Source organism: Lolium perenne, chromosome 4 (assembly GCF_019359855.2).
Source record: "Lolium perenne isolate Kyuss_39 chromosome 4, Kyuss_2.0, whole genome shotgun sequence".
NCBI lineage: Eukaryota > Viridiplantae > Streptophyta > Magnoliopsida > Poales > Poaceae > Lolium > Lolium perenne.
Genome location: NC_067247.2, coordinates 6698059 through 6706442, shown reverse-complemented (window position 1 = coordinate 6706442; position 8384 = coordinate 6698059). Strand labels below are relative to the sequence as shown.

At 44.6% G+C, this 8384-nt stretch overlaps 1 long non-coding RNA gene across 1 annotated transcript; it reads left to right on the top strand.

The window, feature by feature from the left end:
• Positions 1 to 206: 206 nt before the first annotated feature.
• LOC127348058 (uncharacterized) lies at positions 207 to 1435 on the top strand. Its single transcript, XR_007879669.2, has 3 exons — positions 207 to 331; positions 865 to 940; positions 1031 to 1435. It is a non-coding gene; the product is annotated as an uncharacterized lncRNA (long non-coding RNA).
• Positions 1436 to 8384: the final 6949 nt, after the last annotated feature.

Below are 8384 nucleotides of genomic sequence, written 5' to 3'. Positions count from 1 at the left end.
ATGAAGCGGACCGCAATTGAAACCATGAGATTAAAAGCTGAGTAAAGAACTATCCCTTCTATGACCAACATTCAGACATTTTCCCACATCCAGTATTCTCCTTGCATTCCGTTTGCAAAGATGAAGTATTTCTCTGATGTGAACTAGATGCGTAGTGATTATAAACTCTAGGGGTAAGTAGCCATGCCACCACACTTCAGTAAAACCTACAGGGCAAGCGCTTGATAGGCAGGACACACATGAGCATAGCCATCTCCTTGATACCATTGAAAGATTGTCTATGCAACATACAAATCTTTGATGGACATCTGAGTTCTGCAGGAGCTACAAAGTAAGTTCTCACCTTTTCCATGTTTTTTTATCTGAGAACATAAACATGCTTGAAAGGGATTATTCTATTTAGGGATAACTTTAGTCTGGATCTGGCATTTCACAATTTTTGTTTTATCATTTGCAGGAGCTGCAAAACTTCTTAAGAGCAGTGGATGCCATCACAGTTTTACATACTATTTACATAAACTCAAATTCGAAGTTTACTGTAAAGTTAACGAAGATTAAGAGAAATCTACTTGCAGAGGAACAATAAGACAATATAATGGGGAAGAATATAATTATATGCTTGTTCTGTTTGAACAAAAGCAATGCGCACATTCTGCTTCTTATGGTGTAGCCATCTCATTGTTCTGTTGTCAAATGCTTTCTTCCATAACTACTATGCTACAGTATGTGCATAACGCTTTTCAGACGTGTTGTTATATGTTCTTTCATATCTTGCAATCCACCAATGTTCTGAAACTTATTGTTATAACCTATGATATGTAAATGATTATCAAATGTGAATTATTGAGTCACTGGTTCTTTCAGGCATTTTAGAAGCTGATAAAGAAAGTAATAGATGGAAGAGACAAGACAGGTGGAACAACATAGCATCAACTAACAGGTTATTGATTTGCTTGTTTTTCAGCAGTTCCATCAAAGTATTATGGCCAAATGCGTTCCATCTCACTGACTTAATAAGCGCATTTGTTAGCAAACGTAAAGGAACATTTGGAACATATTGGATCACAGCCTTACTACTATTTGCTGACACAGCAGCGGGAGCACGAAGTCTTTCTTCTACTGGAATGTTAGTTTACTGGAGATACCTTTTGAATTTTTTTAGCCAATGTTTAGCTTTATTTTGCATCGCTCTAGCATTAATTGGGGTATAGTTAATTTATTATGCAGAGCAACTGAAGCATGTTTAGTTTCGTGTCTACATGCCAGTAATGTTAGTATATGCATTTAATCTTATGGTGATTGAATAAATAAAAAATAAGCTCTACTTAATTGGATATGTAACATACTATGTATTTCATAGGTCACTCACCAATAGTTGCCTAGGCAACAATTATTGCATATTATGTAGCCTTTGCACAATCTGGCGAGAAGTTACTACTGCCATAGGCCAATCACGTGATGTTCATATTTTAATCATTTTTTATTTGTTTACATGTGTTGTTCCCCTTAGCAACATACTGACATTTACAGAGAGAGAAAATATTTGGTACACAACGGCCATATATTATAAAGATAGGATATTGCCTTATTTTTGTACAATGGTGGTTGAAAAGGACCAAAGGTCACACAGAGAAAGATAATAGGCCGCTTCGTGGTGGTCGTTGGTCAGAGAGAAGCACAAGGAAGAAGTCACATTTGTCAAAATATAGTTGAAAATTCGAATAGTGATAATCCATCTGTGTTTGGAGCGGGGTTCGGCTTCTCGCATACTAAATTTTTCCTTGTCATCCAGCCAGTGATCTAGCAGGGAATGAGCACGACATGCCTGAGTATACTTTAAACTAGAACTCACGAAATGTTTCGTTGATTTTTTTATAAATTATATTTTGCATGAAGTTAAATATAAATCATATAAAATATATTTGGTTTTCTAAATGCAATTTTGGCTCGCTTGCTTTCTTAAGCAGCCGTAGCAACGCACGGGCATTCAACTAGTAATTATTATATCGGCGGTATGCCACACCTACCATCTGACTTACCGTCAAGCCTGCAATGCGCGACTAGATCGATCTACCCATAAGCCGAGTCGTCGTGATCAACTATAATCCATCTCTTGTCGCGACTCGCGCCATCAGCGAGTACACCGTGCGCTTCCCGGCACCAGCTCAACTTTGCGCTCCTCGCGTCATGACAATGTTGTGTAATGGTTCCTTGAATGATGTATGTACTAGTGTCGAGTTGAATGGAAAACATACAACCCTAAACCTTTGCTGTGGCCAGTGCTTCAGCAATCTAAGCAGTCAAGCACATGTCATTATGGTCTCTGATCACGAAACCGGCCCCCATCCGACGAGAAACAGAAAAAATTGCCGCATCCACATTAACCAAAACCATGCCAATCGGCGGCGGAGACCATTTGAGCATTGATGAATTGGTCTCACGGCTATGACTTGTTGGTGGATTGTAAAGATGTGTAGCGATCATCTAAATATAAGCTAGAGCTTTCTCGGCAACTGGCATGGGATGCATCATCGGCTCACCTTCCCGACACCTATTTCTTGCATCCCAAATATGCCCAGGTACGGTAGCGGATTGAGAGCGGGAGGTGGGAGGGATGAGCGGGTTCCCCTAGAACGAATATGAAGATTGTTTATCAAGAAGCCAAGTATATAAAAGTTTCCAAGTAGAGAGAGGAAATTGCACTCAACACCAACTGTTGGGGAAGATTTTGCTAAGAACCACAATAATGGTTTGTTGTTGCACAAAACATCACATTTTGTTGTAATGAATTGCATAGAACACAAAACAGGTGATTAACACAAAAGACTTACAATTAGGCATCGGGCCCACTCTGAGGAGCAACGTGGCGTCCACAGTGGCCGTTGGTGTTCTTTGACTGAGCCACCTCAACGTCACTATGCACTCCATCTCCGATGGGAGCGTTGCCATGTAGGTGAAGCTCGATGAGTAGGTTGCAGAGGCTCCAGATGGAGGGCATTGCCGGCAAGGTCGAGCTCCGAGAGCAGTGGCACGTTGACGAGCCCAAGTAGGGAGGCGTCAGAGAGGGAGTTAGTCATGAGGTAGATCGACTCGAGGGTGGGGAGTATGTGCAACAATCTTAGTGGCAGCAATGGCGTATACGCTCAACGCCAATGTCGACTAGGAGTAGTGGGCGCTTGGGCGGAGAGTGCATCAGCCGCCGCTACCTACAGGTCAGGAGAAGTACCGTCGGGGTCAAGGGCCTCTGCACGTTCCGCACCATGGTCGTTGTCGATGGCGCATGTTTCACCGCACCAGTGCCGATCGGCCGAGGACCATTGTCGCGGGCACCGCCGCGCCGTGAGAATGCAGACCGGCGTTGTAGGTCCGATGAGATCCCGCCCCGCCTAGCCCAACGTACACTGAATATGAGCTTCGCCCAACATGTGCTGGTGGACGCAAATCGGCCAGGCGCGCTCTAAGAGTGGGCCCAAATTGAGTAAATGGCTATCAACGTTGTTAATCATCTATTATGTGTTCTGTGCAACTGATTACAACAAAACGTGGTGTTTTGTGCAATAACAAACCATTGTTGTGGTTTTGTGCAAAATCTTCCCCAACAGTTGGTGTTGCCTGCAATTTCCTCAAGTAGAGATGTCCATAGTGTTGAACCATAGGTAGAGAGTGCTAAGCCATAGATGTTGGGAGTGGTGAACAAAACGTTTAACATTGTGTCGTTTCCATGGCAGTAATACATGTTTTAAGAGATAATAACTGAACAAGAGGTTAATTAGTTGATGTGTTTTAAATTACATAAATCTACCATAACTGGAGTAGTGGTTTTAGGTAGGGCAAGTAGCAACACATAGCGCAAATAGTTAGTGATAACGCTTTTAACCACCGTGGCCTCATTGTCAGACGTGACGTTGGCAAACGGCCGTCACCTCTCCCGCTCCAACCGCGCCCCTGGCGTCCGTCTCTGGCTGTGGCCGTGCTGCCACGCACGCACGTTCCCGCCGCCGGCCACCGCGTAGCGACGAACGCGCGCCTGGCATCATGCCGCGGTAGCAGGAGTCTGCTGTGCCCACGAGGCCACTACCACAACCACACGCGGAAACAGAGCTCACGGCGCGGCCGGCCGGCGTCCAGCCAGCAAGGCGAGGGCCACGCGGAGGGAGTCACGCGCGTGGAGAAAGCCGTCGCGGGCGCGCAGCCGGACGGGCGCGGAGCAGCTGTTACAGGAACGGATACAATTCTCCAGCAACAACTGAGATAGGGTTTCAATTTTCCCCTTTCCTTGCGATTTCCCCTCTCCCTCAGGCAGCCCCCCGCCACGAATTGCAAATGCCTCAATGTTCTCAATGATTTCATCGCACAGATGCTAATTACTAGTGACGCTGAGAAATAAAAAAATACTCTAGGATGAGGAGCAGTAGAAACATCAGTCACTTGCAATTGCAACTAGTATTTAGCTTTCCATTCATCATTTCTCAGCATCACTTACATCTAGGACGAGGACCAGTAGAAACAACAGTCAGTTGCAATTGCAACTAGTTCACTCACTCACTCACTCACTCAAGGACGAGACAACGACGAGCCAGGAATGAAGTATAGGGGGCAATGTTAGTATAAGGGGGGCAGAACTAGCTAAAATCACACAAATAAGGAGCTGTCATGACTTGTGTTCAAAGGAAAATCATGAGCATAGGGGGGCACATCCCCCCTCGTCCCCCTTGTCTCCATCCCTGGTGGCGGTGGCAGTTGGCGCTACGACGCTGACGGTGGCTGGGGCAGTTGGTGGTGCTTGGAGGACGTCGGTGGCGGTGGCAGTTGGCCCTTCGACGGCGACAGTGGCGTGGTCAGTTGGTGGTGCTTCGACGATGACGGTGGCGGCTGCGGAGGTGTCGTTGCCTAATCGACGGTACCCCGGAGGAGGGATCCTCACGAGGGGGAGAAGAAGTAGGGGCCATAGGGCGGAGTGCACACGGGACGGTGGTACGCGAGTTACCCAGCTTCGGAACACCTGCACGATGACAGGGCCTACTGCTGCTTGTCTGGAATTATCTGGGCGCTTTCGCGTTGTTACAATGAGTTGTGGTTGTCTCTAGGGCTCCCGGGATCCGGCTTATAAAGGCGCACGGATCTAGGGTTTACATGGAGAGTCCTAGCCGGATTACAGATAACCTAGCTACGGTACAATATCTTGCCGTGCACGTCACGGATCCGCCTTCCATACACGTCGTACTGGATCCGGGTTCCTCATGGGCCTCCCTGGATCCGGGTCACTCCTAGGTCGGTGCAGATCCGGCCTGCTGATCCTGGGCTGGACTTCTTCCTTCATGATCAACAGCAACTGGGCCGCCCGATGGGCCACATGCCTCATCACCGTCTGTGGGCCACCCGGGCTTGCCGGATCTAGGCACTGTCGATGGTACACCCATGAAGTATACCCACAACAGGAGGCGAGGAGGGCGACAAGGAGAAGGAGACGCTCGGGAGGAGCCATAGCCATGAGCTTCAGACGGAGTGTGGAGTGTGGAGGCTGCGGAGGGGAGGCATTTATAGAAGCTATCTTAGTCAGAGGTTAGCCAGAGGCACCGCCGAGCCGCTTCAAATGCTTGACACGTACGTGTTATAGAATTTGTTGTTACACTTTTTAAAGCTTTGAAATGTCGCCTTTAAATAAAAAGCTAGGTGAAAGCCACCTGATGTTGGAGCGATTAAAATTAAGACTGGTGCTAGTTTCCATGATCACTCTAAGTTGTGGGCTTGGTTGTTCGTGACCATTTTGGAGTTCTGACCCGAGAACGAGCACTATGGTTTGAGCATGTTGCGAGTGCTCTGTCTATGGAGGCACTTGCAATTCGTGAAGGGGTAAGGCTAGCACAAGAGAGGGGATATCTACGTGTTGTCATTGAAAGTGACTCTCTGGTGGTTGCTAACTTCGGTAATTTTGATGATGATAATGGATCAGAACTCACAGCTATTTGCCAAGAAGTTAGAGAAAGTAGGTGGGACAGGAATTTGATGCAAATGGGTGCTACTGCTCCACTTTCAGTTTTTTGAAAATTTTAAAATCTCACATTTTTATGTTTTCAAAATTATGGCGTTAAATATGTAGATATATATGTTCATGAGAAATGTATGCAAAAAAGTTCTGATAAAAAATACTTAAATTTTGGGAAATACAAAAAAATCAAATTTCTGACAAAAGGATACAATATTGTAAATTTGTAATACTAATTTACTACCATTAACTGTCAGAAATTTGTCTTTTTATATTGCCAAAATATAAGGTATTTTTTAATGGAACTTTTTTGCATACATCCCACCCGTATATATCTATCTATATATTTACTTTCATAATTTTTTGAGACTTAGAAATGTAAGATTTTAAAAAATTTAAAAATCTAAAAGTGAGAAGAGCACTGGTGCCCATGTGTCAAAGACACTTTCCCAAGTAGGTGAGATTTTACTAGTTTTAGCATTTTGTTCGTTGGACGCGATGCAAATTATGCGGCTCATCTATGTGCTAAGCTAGCTAGTAGTGATAGGAGGAGATGTATGTGGATCAACTTTTTTTTAGATAAAAGGCACAAGTGTCCAACTTTGAATTAACAAAGCCACCAACGGTGATAACAGTACACAATGTTGAACTCAGCTGACATGGGTATACCATTCGGGTACCCATTATTAGTATACGTGGCTCGGCCCAATATGGAGAAGGTCCAAGAAGGCAATCCAAAGAAATAGTCGACTAGAACTCTTGTAAAACTCTAGGCTGGTTGCATATATAAAGCTAGCTAGGGCACCCGATAGAAGGGAGGACAACAGATAGACAACATAGCTCCGCTACGGCGGCACCCTGTAAACAGACTTATGATTTTATATTTGATTGCTAGCAGCACGTAGGGATCCTCCACCGAGGGGACCCGAAGCTAGGTACGTCGTGTGCCTAATCTCGCTCTCGGAATCTCCAGCGTCGCTCTCTCTCGAAACCCAAATCTACAATACGTAGGCATTGGCGAGATGATCCCTCGTCAATTGGCGCCGTCTGTGGGAATTGCGATGACTGGATTTTGTTATCCAATAGATCCATCAAATTCATCGTTAACAATGTTCAGATCAGATCGGAGAGAAAAATCGTCGACAACCTGTTAGCAATCGGCAGGCAGTCTCGATTGCCATCGGCAGGTGCGTAATACAGTACCATATCCTACCGATTTCATGCTTCTCGCGGGTGAGATAAGTAGTTTCTTCTCCGTCTGTGCATACATATGTAGTCCTTGAATCGATCCACTAGCCAGATCTAACAAATAGTAATATCCATCAGAAGCGTTTGGCTGAACATGCATATTATGTATGCACAGACGCAACGTGTATGTATAGATTAATTGATTAATTGATGGATCACGTGGTCGCATGGAAGTAAATATTAAATCTGACTGACGTATATGTATTTATTTAGTTGAAAACGATCAAGATGAGAACAGGTAGCAACACCTTTAGTTAGATGTAGTGTAGTTGGTAAAAGAAAAAGAGCGGAGACGGTCAAACCGAGGCTTATCGATCAATCAATAAATAAATCTGGTCACTAAAACTTGGTCACCATTGTTGTTTGAGTTATACACAACTTAACGATCTAGGAAATTCACAAAATTAGGTGCTATCTCTCCGATTACTTTTAAGCTGCATGTTCTTGTTCTTTACTGCAAACAAATATATTTGTATTTTTTTTTGGTTTTGTTTATTTTTGTGTGCAGAGATTGATACACTTTAATCGGTATCTGATGGCGTGTATTTCACACGTTCGTTGGGCAACCCCAAGAGGAAGGTATGATGCGCACAGCAGCAAGTTTTCCCTCAGAAAGAAACCAAGGTTTATCGAACCAGGAGGAGCCAAGAAGCACGTTGAAGGTTGATGGCGGCGAGATGTAGTGCGGCGCAACACCAGGGATTCCGGCGCCAACGTGGAACCTGCACAACACAACCAAAATACTTTGCCCCAACGAAACAGTGAGGTTGTCAATCTCACCGGCTTGCTGTAACAAATGATTAACCGTATTGTGTGGAAGATGATTGTTTGCAGAAAACAGTAGAACAAGTATTGCAGTAGATTGTATTTCAGTAAAGAGAATTGGACCGGGGTCCACAGTTCACTAGAGGTGTCTCTCCCATAAGACGAACAGCATGTTGGGTGAACAAATTACAGTTGGGCAATTGACAAATAAAGAGAGCATGACCATGCACATACATATCATATCATGATGAGTATAGTGAGATTTAATTGGGCATTACGACAAAGTACATAGACCGCCATCCAACTGCATCTATGCCTAAAAAGTCCACCTTCAGGTTATCATCCGAACCCCCTCCAGTATTAAGTTGCAAACAACAGACAATTG